Genomic DNA, 24,688 nt, shown 5'->3' with positions numbered 1-24,688 from the left:
CATTCTTGCAACAGGTGCAAATACTTCGTCATAATCAACTCATGCTTTCTGTTTGTATCCCTTCGCAACAAGTCTCGCTTTGTATCGTTCTATTTCTCCTTGAGCATTCATCTTTTTCTTGAATACCCACTTTACACCAATGGGTTGACTAACTTTTGGCAATTAAACTAGCTCCCAAGTGTTGTTGTGGTTAATCGCCCTGATCTCTTCGTCCATGGCACTTTTCCACTTCTTGTCTCGTACTGCTTCTTCAAAACTGATGTTTTCAGCATCTGCCAAGAGACATACAAGGTGCACTTCACTTGTCGAATCATACAGATCTTGCAAACTTCGCATTTCGGGTTGTGGAGGTTCATCTTCATTGTCAGAGTCTTCAAGTTTTGTTGAAATGTTTGGTGGTACAGCGACAAATGATTCTTCAACTTCGAAGATAACTTTTGTCGAACTGTTCCAGTCCCACTTACTTGCTTCGTTTATTCGAACGTCTCTACTCACTATCACCTTCTTTCTTATGGGATCGAATAGCTTGTACCCTTTGGTTTTCTCATCATACCCAATGAGTATGTATTTCTGACTTTTGTCTTCAAGCTTCGTTCTTCATTGATCTGGTACGTGTGCATAAGCCACACTACCAAATACTTTGAGATGAGAAACTGTTGGCTTCTGTCCGCTCCACGTTTCTTGTGGTGTTTGATCTTCTAACTTCGAATGTGGACATCGATTCTGAACATAAATGGAACATTGTACAGCTTCTGCCCAAAATTCCTTTGGCATGTTCTTGCTTTTAAGCATTGAACGAACCATGTCAAGGACTGTTCGATTCTTCCTTTCAGCCACCCCAGTTTTTTGAGGTGAGTATGCTGGAGTTAGAAATCTCCTTATGCCCTGCTCTTCACAATACTTCATAAAGGTTGTCGAAGTATACTCACCACCTCTATCAGATCGAACTGCTTTAATGTGTCTGTCGGTTTCCTTCTCCACCATTACTTTGAACCTTTTGAACACCTCGAATGCTTCAGACTTTTCTTTCAAGAAATAAACCCATGTCTTCCGTGAGTAATCGTCGATAAAGGAAATAAAGTATCTTTTGCTACTAAAAGATTCTGGCGTGATTGGCCCACATATGTCGGTGTGAATTAAATCAAGGATATGCTTAGCTTGATATTCTGCCTTCTTTTGAAATGAAGTTCTTGTTTGTTTGCTAAGCACACATTCTTCACAGAACTTTCCTTCATAATTCATATCTGGTAGTCCATGCACCATGTTCTTTTTCGCCAACCTTTTTAAACCAACATGATGTAGATGACCAAAGCGTAGATGCCATAGTGACGCTTTGTCTTCGACATTTACTTGTAAGCATTTTTCTCGAACGTTTATCAGATTCAGTTTGTACATTCGATTTCTCTCCATTTCGACACGAGCAATCAGATGTCCCAGCTTGTCCTTCAAATGCAGTATCCGTTCTTTCATAAGTATCGAATAACCTTTTTCTGTAAGTTGTCCCAAACTCAATATGTTGGTCTTAAGATTTGGTACATAATAAACATCTTGAATTGATCCAATCAACCCATCCTTCTGCAAGTAATGGATCGTTCCCTTGCCTTCGACCTTCACTTTCGATGCATCTCCGAAAGACACATTGCCATATTCAATCTTTCTCATTTCTTTAAACAAGTGTTTATGACCACACATATGGTTACTTGCTCCTGAGTCAAGATACCAAACATTGTCATTTGTGTTGATCTCATTTTGAGCCATCAAGAGAAAACCTTCATTTGCTTCAGCTTCCAAAGTTAGATTGGTTGTTTCTTCTACCTTCTTTTCGATTCGACAATCTTTTGCAAGATGTCCCACTTTATCACAGTTATAGCATTTGAATGAGTTGCAATCCTTCACATAATGACCATACTTGCCATACTTGTAGCATTCAAAGTTGGAATGGTTCGACCTACCACCTCTTTGACCACGTCCTCTGCCACGCCAATTTTGCTGGCTCGACTGTCCTCTCTCGAAGTTGCTGCCTCTACCACTTCGACCACCGTCACGTCCTCCACGACCACGTCCTCTTCCTCAATTTTTTTGAGAAAAGAGTACCTTTTCGTCTTTGATTTGCTCTTCGGTTTGATTTGCGTCCTCTACTCCTTCTTCCTTCTTTTTCATCTTACGTTGTTCGTGTGCTTCGAGGGAACCAACGACCTCTTCGAATGAGAGCGTCGAAAGGTCCTTCGACTCTTCTATTGCGCACACAATATTCTCAAATTTATCTGTTAAAGATCTCAAAATCTTTTCAACAACTCGTGCATCAGTTACTGTTTCGCCATTTCTGATGAGTTGGTTCACCACCTTTTGTACACGCGTGATGTAGTCAGATACATTTTCTGACTCCTTCATTTGCATCCTCTCCAATTCGCCACGAAGATTTTGGAGTCGAACTTGCTTTACTCGATCTGCTCCTTTGAACACTTTCTCTAGCGTGTCCCACGCTTCTTTTGACGTAGTCGAACCGGCAATCTTTTCGAAGCCTAATTCATCAACATCGCTAAACAGCATGTATAATGCCGTTTTATCCTTCGATCGCGTCTCTTTCAACGCCTTGTTTTAAGCTGTCGTATATCCCACAATATCTGTTGGTTCTTCAAACCCATCTTTGGTCACCTCCCACGCGTCTAGAGATCCGAAAAGAGCTTTCATTTGGATACTCCAGTTTTCGTAATTTAACTTCGTTAGCCGTGACAACGGAATTTGATTCAACATGTTTGCCATTAGCTTTGATGCCAATTTGACAGAAGGAAGCAAGTCTTTTGTAACTTCTGTATTTTAATTAGAGTACATCCTTGGTCTTTATATAGACTCAGAAACTTCAACTATTCTAGGAAACATAATTATTAGTAAATACTATCAATAGGCCACTATCTCTTGACCTTCCAACTACAACAGACTCTTAATCTCTCCACTAACTTATTAATAGAAACCCACCAACTATAACATTAAAGTTTATTTAACATTAATAGAAACTAACATTATAACATCAAAGAAACTTGAAGGTGATAGTGGTTGAACTAGAGAAATTATGGTATTAGGAGATGATTTTGAGTAAAAAATATTGCATCCAAGACGTGGTATTTATAGAGACGGTACTTCAATTGTACGTAACATGTGGACGCCTGCGGGATTGGCGCCCACATGAAAGAACATGCAGGTGTCAGATGAATTGGCGCCCACCAACCAAAATGCACCTAGGCACCAGGAGCATTGGCGCCTCCTCATGAGGGTCAATGCATGCGCCAATAACATTGGCGCCTCCTCATGAGGAGCCCAATTCATGCACCAAGGCTATTGACGTCTCCTCTTACTGCATTGGGGGTGCACTAATTTATCCGACGCATCCTCTATAAAACCTGGTTATTTTAATTATTGGTTATTTTATTTATTTATTTTGAAAAACTGATTATTTAAAAAAAAATCTAAGATCTATAGTTTGCCTTTAAATTAAGGGCAATTTGAAATATTCCCATAAGATACCCGTAAATACTATCCACTTGTAAAAAAATTGTTACATGGAAACGGACATGATTACGAGTAATTATCCCATTAAAATACATAGATACGGGCACAAGTATGTATATATATATATATATATATATATATATATATATATATAATATATATATATATATATATATATATATGCGAAAAAATACTATGCACTAACACTGTAAAATATTTTTACACTGTCAACCAATAAGAGACGTGTATCCCGCCAAATCACACGTTTAATTTTAAAATACTGATATGACATGGCAGAACGTTATAATTCTATTGGTTGATGGTGTAAAAAAAGTTTACACTGACAATGCACTACCTTTAATCTCTCTCTCTCTCTCTCTCTCTCTCTCTCTCTCTCCTCTCTCTCTCTCTCTCTATATATATATATATATATATATATATATATATATATATATATATATATATATATATATATATAGAGAGAGAGAGAGAGAGAGAGAGAGAGAGAGAGAGAGAGAGAGAGAGATAACACCCAAGACCGGAGAGGCCGAAGAGTGGTTACATGTAACACCCGAGAGCGAAGGAGTGGTTATCGGTGCATGAGGTATGACAATGAGACACTTCTATCAGCTTCTAGAGAAAAATCAAATTCACATCAAAATAAGAGGGATCTTGAGGCTGTGCAGGTATGAGACTACATGGTTGAAGGAAGGCTTATAATGATTAATTGGTACTATCTATTCCAATAAAATGCATCTTCTTTTCAATAGCCTAACAGATAAGAACTCCATAGATCTCTATAACATCATTAGTTGCATCGCATCTTCCATAAATACGCCTTCTTTTCAACTGCATCTTCCATAGATCTCCATAATATCATTCATTGCATCGCATCTGTGCTTCTTTAGCATTTTCTATGAAATGTTTTAAGGAGTTCCACTCCTTTTATATTTCAAACTTTCTTGATCTAAAACATAAGAGTCTAAATTTTCAAGTGGAGGTGGAAGATGGGAAAATAATGGTGGACTAAAATTATTTATATATATGTATTGTCGCATGATAGAAAATAGAGGGTGAAATAATAAGAAGCAAAGTTATGATGACATAAAAGACATACAAATCAATTATAGTTGTTGGCTATTCATTATCCTCCATGCTTTTTTAATCAATATCAAAGTCCAGTCCATCCAAGTTGAGCTAATGCACCCATTTGATGGCTGCTAGAAGGTCTAATGCCTCCCATGTATAAACCTCAGTAATAGGTCATACACAAACACCTCAGTCATGGTCCATGATAGAATTTCCTCAAGGGGTAACAAGGATCCTCCTATGAAGGTCCAACATCTAATTTCCTCGAGGGGCGACAACGATCCTTTCCTGAAGGTGTAACATATAATTTCCTCGACCGGTGGCAAGGACTCTCCAGTGAAGGTCTAGCATATAATTTCCTATTGGGACAATAATGATCGTTTCATGAAGGTTCAACATATAATTTCCTTGATGGGTGGCAAATATCCTTCTGTGAAGGTCCAACATAAAATACACTTTAAAGGGAAGGGGGTATCCATTTGTTTACTTTGTTCGACTTGAAAATTGGAGTTTAGTTTTGTTTATAGAAGATGAAGTTTGGTTTGTCTTCGAAGACAAGTTTTAAGAAGATTAGTTGGTATGATGCTCTGTTCGCTAGGGGTCAAAAAGTTTGGAGAAAACTAAAGTAAATGATGGTAACATTATGATTTTGGAAAATAATGTTGTTGGGAGTTTTACTCTCATTTGACAGTAAAAGCCAAGGAAATATTTGATTTATATTTTAATTAAAAAATAGAATAAAATTAACATTACTACAAAAAACAGATGTATCATCGGGCGCAAAGTTTATTTAACCTCAGCTACAAAGACGAGGTAACGAAGAGCGTGATTAAAATATGTCACTTTACCCCTCGGTTTTAGAATAACTTAAGCAAAACCGAGGGGAAATATATATTCTTTTTTTTATGTCACTTTACCCCTCTCAATTTATGAAAATATGTCACTTTACCTGTCTCAATTTATGAACAAAATCGAGGGGAAATATATATATTCTTTTTTTTTAAATACTCATTACATTGTTTACACAGAATATTAATAAATTAATTTGCTTACAAACTACATTGTTTCAAAGAATATTAAGGTAAACTCTTGAGTCTGATTTATCGTCATCATTATCGGTGAAGAATAAATGCTGGATATATTGGAGAAGAGCAAATATTGAGGATCCTCATTTCATTGATCTTAAGGAAGATCAAATGTCTGATATAAAACAAAAAATATTAGACAACTAAAATGAATATGCAATTATATGATTATTTAAGGACACAAACCTTGACCACGAATAATTTTCTGCTCTTGCAATCCATCCAAGAGAAAAAATTTCAAATAAAATAAATATTTTTTTAAGTTTTAAAGTTTTCATATCAAATGTTCCATTATCAATTTTTAATATTCATAATGTTTTTCTAACAAGGGTTTTAAGATTCACGTGGATCACTAATGGTAGTGTCCTGATCGTTGATATTAATTAAATGGACGACAAATATTTGTTTAAGGATGATGAATAAACTCAATAAATACGCTTATATTTCCCCCGATTATTACTCAAAAACGAGGTAAAATATGTTTCTTGTTAAATAAAAAATACACAAAATAGGTTTCATCCCAAGTTCCACATACCTCTCGGTTTCTGTAACCGGGGAGAAAAGTTTTTTTTTAAATTATATTCTTTATAGATAATATTAAAATAAATTGTTTAAACAAATCCTGGTTTTGAGAATGAATTCTTGGATAACAACAAATCTTTTAAAATTTCTGATAAGTTATCTGTTCCAACCCATAATTTTTTTTCTGCACTTACAATAAATCCCAGAGAGATTTCATTATCTTGAGCACATGTTTTCATGGCAAATACTTTCGCATGAAAGAAAATAAGATAATTGTGTTTAGGAATAAATTTCTCAATGTCGTCTACCGAGGAAAACAATAAATTTCTCAATATTTCTTTGATTAACAACATAGGAACGTTCTTCCAAAAATACAACAACATCAACACCATTATGTTGGAATGAATTGTAAGAGCAGAAAAAATATTTTATACAAGATAGAAGAACATTGCAGATTTTTTTTTTGTCTTGCAATCCCTCCCAAAGAATGCACAAGTTTGAAGTAGCTACATATAAGTTAGGTTTATGGTAAAATCTGATTAACAAGTGTTTTTATAGTAGAATCTGATAATCTAATTCCTTGGTTATTAAATATAACCGAAGCAATAGATCATTAACTTAAAAATAAAAATAAAAGTAAAAAGAAAGGCAACATGTTTACAGAAATAAAAACATAAACTATTATTATTGGGATTCGAAGCATGTCCTGGATTATTTTTTCCCTTGGTTAAATTTAGAAACTGAGGGAATATGTGGTATTTATTAAAAAATAAAATAAAACATGACGCTCATTGGCATTATACCTTGATTTTTAGTTGGGTGAGGTGAAAGTTTTGTCATAAAATATATTGTTTGTAGTAGTGTAAAGACACTATTAGTGTTCCTCTCAGTTAGCATTCAACACCGAGGGAATATCTAATTTAAATTTTAATAAATAAATAGAATAAAATAAGGGTCCCATTTTAAAATAAATAAAATCATAAACATTAGTTGCTCGGAATCGAAGCGTGTCCATAAGTGACTTTTCCCCTAAGAGAATACGTAACATTTTTTGTTGAACAAAAAATTGATGAACGGTAAGAAATATCAAATACAACTCCCTACCATAGACCATTATCTTTTTTAGATGCAATATCTTCTAATTACGATTATGAATAAATTTTTCAATGTTATCAACCAAGGTAAGCAAGCAATAAATCACTGTATCTTTGCTTTCATGACAACATTGAAAAATTATTCCTAAAATACAACTACAAGAACATAATAACGACAACAACAAAATAACAGAGACAACAATAGAAACAACAACAAGAAAAATATAATGGAGTTTGGTTTAGGGGATTAATATGGATACGCAAATGAAAAATTAAATTTGGAGACAAATGAGTTAGGTTTAGGGCTTAGTACATGGTGCTTTATATATAACATAACTTTTCCCCTTGATTTTATCAAGTAAACGAGAGGAAACTTTATTATTTTTAGGAGTAGTTCTAAATAGAAAGTCACTAGGATTAGGAAGAGACATTAAATATCACGAGATTGATGTTCATAGAAAACTAATTGTATTAATTCGAAGTAGTGAATTTTCTTTCTTAGGTAGAGTGCTCCCCAAACGTAGGCGTGACTTCACCGAACTGGGTTACCGATCTCTTATTTCTTTATTGCTTTCTACTTTGTGTTTTTATTGATGTCATAGTATTGTCTTAAAGAGTTTAAGAAGTTGGACCAATTGCCCTAACATCGTGTCCAACATATGTCCACTGAGGAACAAAATCTCAGTTACCTAACGTATTCTTCCATAATTGATTATTCTTGTTCATACTTTTTCATCTTCATCGTCTTTTGGTTCAATATGTTTTGATTCATCTTGTTCATAATTTTTTATTCTTCATATTGTTCATACGTTTTTCTTCTTCATTGTTTCCATCCCATGCGACATTCATCATCTCCATCCTGGGCTTCATTCGATTTAGGGTTTGAAAAAATGGGAGAAAGCAAAACTTCATCAATTGAAAACTAAAGTGGATTGAGTTTATCCAGATGTGGATGTAATGAAGCAATGAAGACGTTGGTTGTAAACACCATTCAAAACCACAAGAAAAAGTTCTGAAGATGTTGAAATGCATGGGTAGAAAATATTTAATTTTTTCATTATTTTCTACATGTTTAACTCATTCTTATTTTGTACCTAATTGTAGAGTGTGGAAAATTGTGATCTACTTATCTAAGTTGATGAAGTTGGATATGTTCAAAGTAGGAATGGAAATTAAAAGATTCCAACAAATTGCAATAATTATGAAATGATAATGGCTTACTCAAGAGAATTTGGGAAGGACATTGACAAGGAATTTGGGAATGAATTTGGGGTAAAATTCAGTTCAAAGAGGCATGAAAAGATCAAGAAGAAGGTTTAAATGGAGAAGAACAAAAGTCAGTGTTTGATGATTGCACTTATATTGTCTTGGATTTTTTTCCTATTGTCCACGAGTTCATGTAATATGAAGTGTATCAAAAGACATGGAATCAAATCAAATGTGATGAATTAATTATCATTGTGTCAATAACTAGTTTATTAATGAAATATTTAGTTTTGTTTGCAAGGTTGTCTCAAATGACACTGTGGTCTATTTTGTGTTCAAATTTATGATGTATCAAACAAGATTGTATTAAATGATATTGTGAAAAATTATGGTCTATTTTTGTATGGAGTTATGATGTTTCTTTTCTTTTTCCATTTTTGCATATTACAACCATTGGGAACGTTTTCTTTCTTTCCATTTTTACATCCTTTTATACTCTTCCTGTTATGTACATTGTAATGCTACCAATTTGGTATTACAATAATTGTTCTTAATATGAGTAGATTCGCCAAAATCATGAGATCTCTTTTGTCTCAACTTTTCCATTTCATTTTACGCGTCTTTGACTTGAAATTATCTTCTTCAATTAATATGTATATATGGAGATCACAAGAATAGCAAACAAATGTAATTGATTTATATGTATTTTATGTCATCAGAACTTTTCTTCTTCTTATTTTACCCACCTATTATTATCTATCATGCGGCAATACATATAAATAATTTTACTCGACCATTATTTTCCCATTTTCCATCTCCACTTGAAAATTTAGTCTGTTATGTTTTAGATCAGACAACACTCATTTTAATAGATTTGAATAGTCCATATCATTTTCTCTCTCTCATTTTATGTATTGATATTAAGCAAAAGTAGACGTAGTGGACTTTGAGATTGAGTCAAAAAGTATAGCGGATAATACCTCCTATTTCATAACCATAAAATACCTCACATAGTATTTTCGATTATTTTATCTATTTTTTATTATATTATATTGGTATTTTGTGGTTGTGTTAGGTATTTAACTAGTATGAGATTTTATGCGCGAAAACGGAACAAAACAGCAAAAATCGGAAGAAAATGCCAAGACTGTGTCATGGATTTCAGAAACCCAAAAATTCACCCACTAACAGCAATACCTTGAAGGCTTCTCCCACTTTCTCCATTATTCATACATGATCTGTGGCTGTTAGTAATCGAAAATCCTCCTATAAATAATCAGTGTTAAGCTTGGTGTTTATCTTGAAGCAAGTTTATATTGCAACATTTAATTTCCAACAAGGTTTTATTTTCTGTATTGTATTAAAAACTCCATTTTGAGCAAATTACAGTTTAATTTTGAGGTTTAATTTGATTTCTCTTTCAATTATTTATTAATGTCATTTTTATTGTTTGAAGCTTTTACATGTCATTTTACTAAATTACCTTTAATCTTATTTAGTTGTTATTTTAATTGCCAAATTTATATGATATTATTCTTATCTTACCATTTTAATTATCAAATTATATTTCAGTGCTATTACTTCTTTCATAAACATATATAATTTGTTTACTGTTATTGTTATTCTATTTATGCTTGTTCACGTGTTCAATATGCTAGCTTAAATTACGAGAGTCTGGATGTGAAGAACGTCATACCGACGATACTCACATGAATCACAATATTAACTATGCGTAACAAGAAGTGTTTTTGGGTCTGAAAATTTTGTTTTTAACACGTTTCTATGCAATGCGAATGCAGTGCCAAAACGGAAGTCAATGTATAGCACTTTCAGTAAGGCAGGTCTGTGGGAGGTTGCAAGCAGGTTTGGGTCTAGTTCTGAGCAAATCGGATTATGTCTATCTGTAGTTAAGCTGGTACGTATGTTTGAATTTAGAACTGCTCTTTGTTTTTGACCATAAACATAAGCTAAAGGTTTTGTATTGTCTGCCCTCTTCTACAGCATGAGTTCATAGATCCAAAGGAAACACCAGAAGAGGTGGCTTCTAACTTCACATGTGCCATGTACGATACCCCTGAAGAAGTTCTTAAATGTGCTAGACACATGGTATGCATCTGTAACTTTATTCATAATCATTAAAATGTGTCCTTTGTTTGATTATTTGGTTATTTTTTGGGTTGGTAAGAGTTGGTATAAATTTATTTGATGAGTACAATTGGTACATGTTTACTTTTTTGCTGGGTAACATTGGATGGTCTATTAAGCTGTATAAAATGGCATGGTCATGGTGTCCTCAGTCAGAATTATGATTACTTTTTGCCCCCTATTGAGAAAGACTTCTGCTGCTGTTGTATTGTGGGTCTCATCTGTTGGTTTCTACTTTCTTCAATCAGGTTATTTTTAAGATGGTCGAGGAAAACCCAAGAGATGTTGGGCATGAAATGGACGGGCTCAGTATAGTGTATGGAGACGAATCTCTGCCCCGTCTTTACGAGAATTCCCAAATTTCCTCTGAACAACTTCCTTCGCAGCAGCTAGGTAAATATTGTGTTAGGTGTATGCGGCCCTTCATCTAATGCATCCTATAACTAATCCTATTTTTGTTGCTTTGACAGGTATAGTGAGGCGGGCTGTTGCTCTTGGTCGATTTCTCCAGAACCCATTGGCAATGGTTGCAACATTATGTGGGCCCAGAAAGGAAATATTGTCATGGAAACTGACCCCTTGGGAGAGTTTTCTCAACCCGGATGATAAAATTGGGATAGTTGAGCAGATTATGGTAGATGTGACCAATCAGGCTGGCTTAGACATTAATTTAGCAATAAGTCATGTGGTTATTTGCTCCGTTACAATTTATTTCGGGGCTTGGTCCACGGAAGGCTGCATCCTTGCAAAGATCGCTAGTTAGAGCCGACTCAATTTATACCCGGAAGGACTTTTTGACCGAACACCAACTTGGTAAAAAGGTGTTTGTCAACGCGGTTGGTTTCTTGCGTGTGAGGCGAAGTGGATTAGCTGCTAGCAGCAGCCAATTTATTGATTTGCTGGATGATACACGAATTCATCCAGAGTCTTATATTCTTGCACAAGAGTTGGCCAAAGATGTCTATGATGAAGACGGCACTGGTGATGCATATGATGACGATGATGCCCTAGAGATGGCCATAGAACATGTGAGAGATCGACCTAGTTATTTGAAAAATCTGGATGTTGAGGAATATGCTTCTGGAAATAATCGTCAAGACAAGATTGAAACTCTCTATGATATAAAAAGAGAATTGATTCAAGGTTTTCAGGATTGGCGTAAGCAATATGAAGAACCAAGTCCGGATGAGGAGTTCTATATGATTTCAGGTGAGACTGAAGAGACTCTAGCCGAAGGTAAAATGGTCCAGGTTACGGTTCGCCGAGTTCAAGCCCAAAGAGCAATATGCGGGCTTGAATCCGGAATGACCGGAATCCTCATGAAAGAAGACTATGCAGATGACTTGAGAGATATAATTGAATTATCTGATAGGCTACATGAAGGCGACATGCTCACTTGTAAAATCAAGTCAATCCAAAAAAACAGGTATCAAGTCTTCCTTGTTTGTAAAGAAAGTGAAATGAGAAGTGATCGGTTACATCACAACCACAACTTTGATCCATATTACCACGAAGACCGGAGTTCCTTGCCGAATGAGCAAGACAAAATTAGGAAAGAAAGGGAGCGTTCAAAGAAGCATTTCAAGCCTAGGATGATTGTTCATCCACGGTTTCAGAATATTACTACTGATGAAGCAATTGAGGTTTGCTTTTTAGTAACTTCATGCTGTATTGACCATTTTCTAGGCTTAATTGGATTGATTCTTGATTCGTTGTATGTATTATTCTTTGGAGAGACACACACACACACGTAAATGCATACAATTTTGCTATTATTTCCCTAGATATATCTGACCAAAAACAGAAACAAGGGCCTTCCTCTATTGGTTTCTTAATAATTTGTTTTCCTTTTAGCAATAAATATGTTGACATGCTCTTTTTAATTAGTCAGGAACCTAGTGCACATTTTGTTAGGAACCTAGAACAATTTTTCCCAATAAGTGTGAAAAGAGTATTTCCTCCTGCTTCTATTATCCTCACTCATCTTTTGCTAATTAGATGTCATAGATTTGAATAAAGCATTGTAGTTCTAGTTTGTAAAGTTGGTTTATGTTCTTGATGTGAGAACTACTACTGATATATTAATTAATATAGATGATAACAATAACAAAGTTTAGTAAAAACATTTATACAATACTGAGATTTTATCTCTAAAACACTGTCTTCTAAGTGGCATGCGCTAGTTACGAGGAAAAAGGACAAATTGAATTTGTGTATAATGGATGGTTATGTGCATGCTTAACTTCACCTGTCTTTATGCAGTTCTTGTCAGACAAGGATCCTGGTGAAAGTATTTTCCGTCCTAATTCTAAGGGTCCTTCATACCTTACTTTGACTCTTAAAATTCACGATGGAGTGTATGCCCACAAGGAGATAATTGAGGGCGGCAAGGAACTCAAGGACATCACAAGCTTACTTCGAATTGGAAAGACTCTTAAAATTGGAGAGGATACTTTTGAGGATTTAGATGAGGTAAGGTACTCCACCTGGCTTTCTGGACACCTTTATTGTGTCACTATGACTTACTCTTTCCTATTCATTATTGCTTAGGTTATGGACCGGTATGTTGATCCCTTGGTTACTCATTTAAGAGCAATGTTAAATTATCGCAAGTTCAGGACGGGTTTGAAAACAGAAGTTGATGAACTTTTGAAGACCGAAAAGGAAGAGAATCCAATGCGCATAGTTTATAGTTTTGGCATCTGTCATGAACATCCTGGCACATTTGTATTGACTTACATAAGAAGTACAAATCCACACCATGAGTACATTGGTCTTTACCCCAAAGGATTCAGGTTCCGCAAAAAGATGTTTGAGGATATTGACCGGCTTGTGGCATATTTTCAAAGGCACATCGATGATCCACAAAATGATTCAGCACCTTCCATTAGGTCAGTAGCTGCAATGGTGCCAATGCGAAGCCCTTCTACTGGTGGCTCATCAGGAGCATCTGGTGCAGTACCTTTAATTTAAGAGTCCTAGGTTAGAAAATAATGCCTCGTTACGACTACAACGGTACACGGAAATTACACTTTGTTCTCGTGTTCTAATTATCTAAACTAATTTTATTGTTTTTCCTACTCCATGACATCAAACCATTCTCATAGCCTTAGATAAACATCGTGAGAATAGATAACGATACTTGATACAGCTATATGTGGGATACAATAAAACACACTCATAATATGGTCCTCTAAGCCATCATCAAAAGAAACATCACACAATCTATTATTATGAAATGCCAAGGATTATAAAAGAGCATAAACTAACATAAATTTGAATAAGTATATAATTGAAGAGGAACTCACTTCAATCCGGGGAAACCAAGCTTTCGATATAATTATGTGGATACATCCACTCGAAGTTGCTCAATCTGGTTTTTTCTATTGTATTATCACTCCAATCATATAGAATCAATTCCAATCCACGCCGACGACTAGCTAGTACTAGTGCGATGCCACTCTCATAAAGGCATACTGGGGCCAGAAAATATTTATATTTAATACGAATATCCAAATCCTGATAGCTTATTTTTAGTAATTGAGTCCATGACTTTTCAATTCCAAATTCCTTCATCTTCCATATAATAAAATGGGTTTTCTGAGTATGGTGACAAAAACAAAGACAGTCCCCCAAAACATAAATAGTTGGCAAATGAAGTGGAACTTCCACAAAATCTTGAGGTGGAAGCAACTCGCGATATGCCTCTGTACCGAGATTCATCGAGATAATCACGATATGCTCGGCAATATCTCGAGCCAAGAAGTTTATAGTGTCATTCAAATACAAATCTTCATTGAAAAGCCGACGTTTTCTTGGAGCACGTTGCCAATGGTCTAAAGGAACCACATGAAGAAGTTGAATAATTTTCCAAGCATTACCCCCTACGCTAAATATTTCGACTTTGTTGGGACTCAAAGATAGAATCTTATAAGTATTGAGGGGATAGGGTTGGATAACAGATTCCCGAGACACGCCTAAGATTTGCGTGAGATTCTTATTTTTTTTGGAACGTTGAAGGTGCAGTTTGATAAATTTTGGATTGGAGATGATGGCGTTCCATGCTTTGGTCACGCATCTCAGTTGCGTCAAAGATCTAACTGGGAGGTATGACAGAACTTGTACGATGAGTTCTTCGGGAAGGAATAATAGATTGCCGTTGGATTTCATCACAACTTGCGCACTCTTAAAACTGAAATAGAAATAAAAAGCTGAACCCTAATTAACGTAAACAAGCTGTTACTCATTTAAATAGGGTTTTTTAAAATTTTTTTTTTTATATGTTTGTATCCTTTAATTTTTATGTGAGCCCAACCAACATGCAAATTCGCCTTTTTGTTTTCTATATTTTTTTAAACCATTCTAAGGAATACACTAGTGGTATTATTTTAAGATTTTAAATAATATTATATATTTTAATTTTTAATATCTATAAAATTTTACATAAATTTTTATTATAGAAAGCGATACAGAACCATATATAAATAAAAATAAAAGCTTACAAAATATAGAAAAAGTAATCGAGCGTGTATATAGACCAATATATTTAGCAAAAGTCCAAGTCAAAACATCAATAAAAAATTGCCTAACCACAAAAAAAAAAGGAAAAACTATTACAAATATATTCAAATAATAATAACAAATAAATTCAAATTACCTCATTTTTTTATATTACGTTCATTCCTTACAAACTTTCATATTCTAAATCATATTTAATGATGTTTTTATGTCAACACTATCAAATATATTATTGAGTTTTGATGTCTACCATAATTTATATCTAAATATTTTGTGATTCAAAATTGAAATTTATTAAAATAAAATTAAAAACAAATACTCTATTTACTCGTAAATTACTTTTTCTGTTCATCATGTCTCCCTTTTTCTAGAAAAAACAAATACTCTATTTACTCGTAAATTACTTTTCCCTTTTTCTAGAAGCTAAATAATCCCCGAAGCAAATTACTCAAACCCTAGCCGCATAACATTTTAAAAAAAAATCTCAACATCAACCACAATCAACTATAATTAGTCTGAAATCCTAAAGCCTAGGAGAAAAATAGGGGCTTCGGTGGTGAGAAGATTGATATGAAAGGAATAAGTCTCACCGGAGCTTCGCAACTCCGGCGAGATCCCGACGGTCGAAGAAATACCTCAGGTAAAGGATTGCGACTCTTACTCTTTAGCTCCAAGTCCTCGACTTCTTCTCCCCTTCTTCTTCAAATCTTCACCCTCTACTCGTCAAAGCGCTTTTTCTAATGAACTGCGATTTCGTCCAGGTTGATTGAGCTTTGGTGTGTAGGTTGGGATGTGATTTCAGCAGGGTGACGGTGCCAGAAGGGAGAGGCCTTTCAATGAATGAGCGCTCCCTTTTATAGAGTTCAATACGAGGTTCAATCCGCTCCTCCTTCATGAGCTGGCAAATCTTTGGATGAATCAATCCGTTAGCCAAAAGAATCTCGTCCAGATTTGGTGGTCCTCCCTTTTGACGTGGACCCCAAAATGAAGGTATTAAGGTTTAAGCTTTGTCTGTAGCGAAATCTCTCAAACACGTTGTCTATTTTGAGTTTTTTATTCACTGCCGTGAAAGATCTATATGTCACCGTAAGAACTTTGTTTTTACTGTCACGTAATTCTTGAATTTTTCGCAGGTTTTGGGTTAACTGATGCCATGAGGAAAAGACACTCACTTAAATGGCCGTTTGGACTGTTGTGAATGGTGAACTGACATGACAGAATACTATTTGGCCAGTTCAGTTACCACTGATGCACTGCAGGTTATTACCATGAATTCACACATTGATGCAGGGTGGTAAACTCTTCATGTTGCAGAGTGGTGGTGACTTAAATGGTCAAGCGGAGATTGAGGCCGCTTGCGAGTCTGTAGCCCGTGTACGTCCAGCCTTCAGTAAACAGTTCAGAACATGAGGTTATGTTCTTATTATCCTCGCACTCATTGATTGAATCATTGCTGAATTGTGGTATGCATTATCTGTTTGGATTGCGGACCCTGCATTGGTATGCTCTAACACCGTCCTCATCTGTTCATGATTTGCTTTGCTTTGACTTATGCCTTTCTTGCTTATCATGTTAAGCTTGTTCGTCGCAGACTTGCAGGATTCATATTGGTGGCATGACGAATTCTTATTCACTGCCTTGGTTGTGAAAGCGGCTTTTGTGTTCTTTTGGCTTATGTTACCGTAGAATTTGCAGCAATTGGTGATACTATTCCGTCTTACAATACCAATCCATTGTTGACTGGTTCTTCATGTCTTGTTGACTTAGTTTTTTTTGTTTTGAGCTCTGCAAAGCACATGTTGTTATGACTGTTGAGTTGGTATTGACGACATCGCTACCTTTGAGCTAACTCATTGCTTCTCATAGCCCTTGATTTGGGTTGATCCGAAAACTGCATAGGCTAGGTTTGTTGGCTTCAATGCAGGTTTTGCTTTATTTCCTGCAACATATATGATATTAAGGATGACGATGCCTCGGTTTAGATGCCACGATATGCTGCTGATTTATGTTTCTGTTGTGAGAAATGCAGGTTTCTAGGTTGCTTAAGATTTGCGCTGTCTTGTGTGACTCATGCTGGCACAATACTACTTGAGGCCTCTTTTCAACCAAACTTTCCATCTTTAGGAAATAACCGTACCATTAAGTCGAAGGAAATGACAAGGAAATGATGGTGTTGCAGGTGAAACAGATATTTGCTGTGATGAACTTTGTGATTGACCTTAGGTGTGGTTTTGTATGTGTTGTCATGATGCTTAGGTAAGGTACTTGGTCATTGTGTGTCAACATGTGGATTGGTTTTTGGTTGAGTATGCTGCTCATGCTGCAGTTTGATGATCACCGTTTTGCAGGACATGGGATTTACGGTGCTAGCTATTCTAAAAATCAATTTGTACTTAGCCTGATACAAATAACATTTCTGATTTTGAATGTGAACTTTTCTTTTTAAATTCCTAGTCTGCTTCTAATTGCTTTTAAGAACTTTAACTATTAGCCTGCTACCATTAAAACAAACAAAACCTTATGTTCCTGCAGGATATAACATTTCCTATCATAAGCCAACTCTAAGTTCAAACCTAAATTGGCTCTCAAATTGCTAACATAAATTGGCTCTCAAATTGCCGACGCCACAAGGTCATGAAGGCCATGGTAACAATGATTGACCATGGACATGCTACTAAGTAACCAAAACTTGCTCTGTAATAATCATGTAATCATGGAAAACTCAAAGGCCAATAATAAAAAGTCAGCCATATGATTAGGATTAGTGTTGGGATCCTTAAAAGAATAAGTATTCCTAATTACTAATTCAAATAAACAACCAAGCAAACCCTTTTTTTAAAATTAACCTGAACTTCAATAAATTAAAATAGAATCTTCGATATAAAACTGAAATTATCTTGAAAAAAGGTTAATGATTATGAGCAAGTGAATGCTTAAATCCATCAGTGCAAATGAGAACAAACCATGAATGATGAAGATTTTAAGGTTGTGAAGTTGTCCAAAGAAATTAAGACATGATTGGGGGTTGTGAAGCTTGGATCCAGTGAGGATACTTAAGCTTTGAGTTTATGCATCATGTCCGAAAGTTTTGAACTGTCCGGACAAAATTGGGGTATGACAGCCATATGTATTTTGGTGAGGATTGGAGTGATGCCCAAAGTAGACAGAAAATGTGTGGGCGGCTGGGTTCCATAATTGAAACCAGGTGTATTGAAGATCTGTTAAAGAAAGAACACTGAAACATATCAATCCATTGCAGGAACCAATGAATTCGTAGCAATTGTTGAGGCTGACTGAGATGTATTGTTTGGTGTACTTTATTATGGAAGGATTGTTTAGTAAAGTATTGAGGGGATAGGGTTGGATAACAGATTCCCGAGACACGCCTTCTTATTTTTTTTGGAACGTTGAAGATGCAGTTTGATAAATTTTGGATCGGAGATGATGGCGTTCCATGCTTTGGTCACGCATCTCAGTTGCGTCAAAGATCTAACCGGAAGATATGACAGAACTTGTACAATGAGTTCTTCGGGAAGGAATGAAGGAATAATAGATTGCCGTTGGATTTCATCACAACTTGCGCACTCTTAAAACTGAAATAGAAATAGAAAGTTGAACCCTAATAAACGTAAATAATCTGTTACTCATTTAAATAGGGTTTCTTAAAATGTTTTTTTTATATGTTTGTATCCTTTCATTTTTATGTGAGCCCCACCAACATGCAAACTCGCCTTTTTCTTTTCTATATTTTTTTAAACCATTCTAAGGAATACACTAGTGGTATTATTTTAAGATTTTAAATAATATTATATATTTTAATTTTTAATATCTATAAAATTTTACATAAATTTTTATTATAGAAAACGATACAGAACCATATATAAATAAAAATAAAAGTTTACAAAATATAGAAAAAGTAACCGAGCGTGTATAGAGACCAATATATTTAGCAAAAGTCCAAGTCAAAACATCAATAAAAAATTGCCTAACCACAAAAAAAAGAAGGAAAAACTATTACAAATAAATTCAAATAAATTCAAATAATAATGACAAATAAATTCAAATTACCTCATTTTTTGTATTACATTCATTCCTTACTTAATGTGAGAGTTGATAATTAACAACGTGTATGGTCCGAGTGGTTGTTCAACATAGACTTCTTCTTCGAGTACACCATTCAGAAAAGCTGTTTTGACATCTATTTGAAATATTGGCCATTTGAATTGAGCAGCTTGAGATATGAGTAATCGAATTGTCTCCATTCTTGCAACAGGTGTAAATACTTCGTCATAATCAACTCCTGCTTTCTGTTTGTATCCCTTCGCAACAAGTCTCGCTTTGTATCGTTCTATTTCTCCTTGAGCATTCATCTTTTTCTTGAATACCCACTTTACACCAATGGGTTGACTAACTTTTGGCAATTAAACTAGCTCCCAAGTGTTGTTGTGGTTAATCGCCCCGATCTCTTCGTCCATGGCACTTTTCCACTTCTTGTCTCGTACTGCTTCTTCAAAACTGATGTTTTCAGCATCTGCCAAGAGACATACAAGGTGCACTTCACTTGTCGAATCATACAGATCTTGCAAACTTCGCATTCCGGGTTGTGGAGGTTCATCTTCATTGTCAGAGTCTTCAAGTTTTGTTGAAATGTTTGGTGGTACAGCGACAGATGATTCTTCAACTTCGAAGATAACTTTTGTCGAACTGTTCCAGTCCCACTTACTTGCTTCGTTTATTCGAACGTCTCTACTCACTATCACCTTCTTTCTTATGGGATCGAATAGCTTGTACCCTTTTGTTTTCTCATCATACCCAATGAGTATGTATTTCTGACTTTTGTCTTCAAGCTTCGTTCTTCATTGATCTGGTACGTGTGCATAAGCCACACTACCAAATACTTTGAGATGAGAAATTGTTGGCTTCTGTCCGCTCCACGTTTCTTGTGGTGTTTGATCTTCTAACTTCGAATGTGGACATCGATTCTGAACATAAATGGAACATTGTACAGCTTCTGCCCAAAATTCCTTTGGCATGTTCTTGCTTTTAAGCATTGAACGAACCATGTCAAGGACTGTTCAATTCTTCCTTTCAGCCACCCCATTTTGTTGAGGTGAGTATGCTGGAGTTAGAAATCTCCTTATGCCCTGCTCTTCACAATACTTCATAAAGGTTGTCGAAGTATACTCACCACCTCTATCAGATCGAACTGCTTTAATGTGTCTGCCGGTTTCCTTCTCCACCATTACTTTGAACCTTTTGAACACCTCGAATGCTTCAGACTTTTCTTTCAATAAATAAACCCATGTCTTCCGTGAGTAATCGTCGATAAAGGAAATAAAGTATCTTTTGCTACTAAAAGATTCTGGCGTGATTGGCCCACATATGTCGGTGTGAATTAAATCAAGGATATGCTTAGCTTGATATTCTGCCTTCTTTTGAAATGAAGTTCTTGTTTGTTTGCTAAGCACACATTCTTCACAGAACTTTCCTTCATAATTCATATCTGGTAGTCCATGCACCATGTTCTTTTTCGCCAACCTTTTTAAACCAGCATGATGTAGATGACCAAAGCGTAGATGCCATAGTGACGCTTTGTCTTCGACATTTACTTGTAAGCATTTTTCTCGAACGTTTATCAGATTTAGTTTGTACATTCGATTTCTCTCCATTTCGACACGAGCAATCAGATGTCCCAGCTTGTCCTTCAAATGCAGTATCCGTTCTTTCATAAGTATCGAATAACCTTTTTCTGTAAGTTGTCCCAAACTCAAGATGTTGGTCTTAAGATTTGGTACATAATAAACATCTTGAATTGATCCAATCAACCCATCCTTCTGCAAGTAATGGATCGTTCCCTTGCCTTCGACCTTCACTTTCGATGCATCTCCAAAAGACACATTGCCATATTCAATCTTTCTCATTTCTTTAAACAAGTGTTTATGACCACACATATGGTTACTTGCTCCTGAGTCAAGATACCAAACATTGTCATTTGTGTTGATCTCATTTTGAGCCATCAAGAGAAAACCTTCATTTGCTTCAGCTTCCAAAGTTAGTTTGGTTGTTTCTTCTACCTTCTTTTCGATTCGACAATCTTTTGCAAGATGTCCCACTTTATCACAGTTATAGCATTTGAATGAGTTGCAATCCTTCGCATAATGACCATACTTGCCATACTTGTAGCATTCAAAGTTGGAATGGTTCGACCTACCACCTCTTTGACCACGTCCTCTGCCACGCCAATTTTGCTGGCTCGACTGTCCTCTCTCGAAGTTGCTGCCTCTACCACTTCGACCACCGTCACGTCCTCCACGACCACGTCCTCTTCCTCAATTTTTTTGAGAAAAGAGTACCTTTTCGTCTTTGATTTGCTCCTCGGTTTGATTTGCGTCCTCTACTCCTTCTTCCTTCTTTTTCATCTTACGTTGTTCGTGTGCTTCGAGGGAACCAACGACCTCTTCGACTGAGAGCGTCGAAAGGTCCTTCGACTCTTCTATTGCGCATATAATATTCTCAAATTTATCTATTAAAGATCTCAAAATATTTTCAACAACTCGTGCATCAGTTACTGTTTCGCCATTTCTGATGAGTTGGTTCACCACCTTTTGTACACGCGTGATGTAGTCAGATACATTTTCTGACTCCTTCATTTGCATCCTCTCCAATTCGCCACGAAGATTTTGGAGTCGAACTTGCTTTACTCGATCTGCTCCTTTGAACACTTTCTCTAGCGTGTCTCACGCTTCTTTTGACGTAGTCGAACCGACAATCTTTTCGAAGCCTAATTCATCAACAACGCTAAACAGCATGTATAGTGCCGTTTTATCCTTCGATCGCGTCTCTTTCAACGCCTTGTTTTAAGCTGTCGTATATCCCACAATATCTGTTGGTTCTTCAAACCCATCTTTGGTCACCTCCCACGCATCTAGAGATCCGAAAAGAGCTTTCATTTGGATACTCCAGTTTTCGTAATTTAACTTCGTTAGCCGTGACAACGGAATTTGATTCAACATGTTTGCCATTAGCTTTGATGCCAATTTGACAGAAGGAAGCAAGTCTTTTGTAACTTCTGTATTTTAATTAGAGTACATCCTTGGTCTTTATATAGACTCAGAAACTTCAACTATTCTAGGAAACATAATTATTAGTAAATACTATCAATAGGCCACTATCTCTTGACCTTCCAACTACAACAGACTCTTAATCTCTCCACTAACTTATTAATAGAAACCCACCAACTATAACATTAAAGTTTATTTAACATTAATAGAAACTAACATTATAACATCAAAGAAACTTGAAGGTGATAGTGGTTGAACTAGAGAAATTATGGTATTAGGAGATGATTTTGAGTAAAAAATATTGCATCCAAGACGTGGTATTTATAGAGACGGTACTTCAATTGTACGTAACATGTGGACGCCTGTGGGATTGGCGCCCACATGAAAGAACATGCAGGTGTCAGATGAATTGGCGCCCACCAACCTGTCGCATCCGCGAAAAACAACCGGCGGGCTGAAACAAAAACAACACAGAGCCGCCACCGTGCGTTATTTATCCCAAAGAGGGAAAGGAAACGCTCAGAGTAAACCTGGAAAGAACATGGTCTCGCGACCAAAGAGAAAGGGTACGGGAGTCGGTTACGCAAGGGGAAGGTATTAACACCCCTCACGTCCGTCGTACTCGATGGGATCCACGCTCTAAAAGAAAGAAAAGGTTGCTAAAGAAACAACACACACACACACCGAAGACAACACAGGTGGGGGTAGAGGAAGAGGGCTCGCTAGGACATCGCATCCTATGCCTACGTATCTCGTCTGGAACGAGAATCAGAGTTGCCGTAGTTCGGCTCACGCACGCCAAACAAACAAACGCATAAACAGGCAAACATGGAACCCGAACGCCACTCGATGGACTTACATCGGCTTCTGAACCAAACAAGCACACTCAGGATACGGACAGCCAATCGCTGGTCTTACATCCATATCCTGACACACAAGAAGAAACAAGCAACAAACAAATTGCTAAGGAGTCGGGGACTCGAGCCTAGCAATCGTCAAACAAACGCACACAAAAAGAAAAAAAGGTTTCCCGGAGAAGTCTCGCACGACCTCCTGCCTACGTACCTCATCTGGTATGAGGATCAGGGCGACGTAGTTCCCCTGAAAGGGAAAGAAATTCTAGCCAGAGACAAAGGGAGACACCCTACTAGGGAGCTGTACTCGAGCCTAGTGTTATCATGCATCATTGCCCTATGTTATGGTTTCTATCTACTTGCACAACAGCAAGCTAATCCTATCCAGGAAAGAAGCAAGCATGCAAGCATAAACAAAACAAAGCAAATATTCCAAGTAGCACACACTATATCCAGTCAAGTGGGCTCAAACAAAGGGTTCGACTGCCGAAGCAAGTCATCTGTACAAGGTAGTGTTCGCTCTTAACCCTGACATTGAGAGTCAGGGTGAAGCAGATGAAAGGTGAGCGAAGATTAGACTTCACAGCTCTTATCCCTGGCCAGGGAGAGCTTCAGACAAAGGAGCGTGGGTTCAGAAAGAGGGAACCCTTCTACGCTCAAGACACAGACTCGACTGTACACTGTACAAGATCTTGGGTTAATGTCCCAATGCGCCAACACAGTGGTGTGAGCAGAGGGACGACTCAACATACTAGCAGGGGATAGATTGCATATCCCTTGGGTTCTGCCAATTGCCTTAATCAAGGGCTTTTCCTGCTTGGCACAAATGTAAACAAGCACAAACATTGCCTCTTAAGGAGGACTTCAGACAGTTGCCTGGCCAAGTAACAGGCCAGGTCTTCCAGACTACATGGAGAATAGAAATTCTACCTCAACTGGTTTATACAACCAAGCAGCAGCAAGCAAGTTCAAGAAGAACTGTTAGCAACTAATGTACCTGAAATCAATCAAGTATCATCAGTACTCAGACAAATCAACAGTAAACAGCAAATGTTAATCTGTACAGTCAAACACAAGTTAATGCACACAAGTGCAAGCCATGAGCTCAAACTCAAGCATCAAACCCTACAACACAAAGTCAAGGTTAGTTATAAACACCAAACAAACTCAATTTAATCAACTTGCATTTTTCTCCTTAAGGCTTTTGCATCTCAACCTGAAAATCCAAACCAAACATGAGAAACTAGACCACTAGGCCAAGCCTAGGGTCCAAAGGAGATGAAAAATCCAAAACAGTAAGTGAAAATTATCCAAAATCACAATCAACCAAATTAGAAACAAAACCAATTGGTCCCATGCTCATATCATTCATCATATCCATTTCATGAACAAAACATGTCAAACTAGGCAAGATTGAAACACATTGGTGTAAACAGAATGATCACAATCAAACAAATACCAAAACAGCTCAATAAATTCCACAAAAATTCAAGCCTAAACAGAACATATGGAATGAATAGCATATCAAATTTCATGCAATTTGGACAAGAGGAACTATAGAAATTAAATTCAGAAAGTCCAGACAAGTTCAAGCAAGCCAACACATG

The 24,688-nt window shown here is 36.4% G+C and overlaps 2 long non-coding RNA genes and 1 pseudogene across 6 annotated transcripts; 2 read left to right on the top strand and 1 right to left on the bottom strand.

Annotated features, from left to right (window-relative positions):
• The first annotated feature begins 9,573 nt into the window (after window positions 1–9,573).
• Window positions 9,574–24,688, top strand: part of LOC127130583 (transcription elongation factor SPT6 homolog) — a 73,446-nt pseudogene continuing 58,331 nt past the window's right edge.
• On the bottom strand, window positions 13,313–15,983 carry LOC127126492 (uncharacterized). Its single transcript, XR_007805001.1, has 2 exons — window positions 15,802–15,983; window positions 13,313–13,610 (listed from the first exon to the last, which is right to left on the bottom strand). It is a non-coding gene; the product is annotated as an uncharacterized LOC127126492 (long non-coding RNA).
• On the top strand, window positions 15,518–17,613 carry LOC127126491 (uncharacterized). 5 transcript variants are annotated; one of them, XR_007804999.1, is made up of 6 exons: window positions 15,521–15,806; window positions 15,928–16,156; window positions 16,300–16,666; window positions 16,758–17,070; window positions 17,196–17,422; window positions 17,515–17,613. It is a non-coding gene; the product is annotated as an uncharacterized LOC127126491 (long non-coding RNA). The 5 variants fall into 5 exon arrangements; XR_007805000.1 differs by having other exon boundaries at window positions 15,518–15,806; window positions 16,758–17,422; XR_007804998.1 differs by having other exon boundaries at window positions 15,523–15,806; window positions 16,758–17,090; window positions 17,196–17,613.

The sequence above is a fragment of the Lathyrus oleraceus genome, chromosome 3 (assembly GCF_024323335.1).
Source record: "Lathyrus oleraceus cultivar Zhongwan6 chromosome 3, CAAS_Psat_ZW6_1.0, whole genome shotgun sequence".
In the NCBI taxonomy this organism is placed as follows: domain Eukaryota; kingdom Viridiplantae; phylum Streptophyta; class Magnoliopsida; order Fabales; family Fabaceae; genus Lathyrus; species Lathyrus oleraceus.
This window is presented reverse-complemented; position numbering and strand designations above follow the sequence as displayed.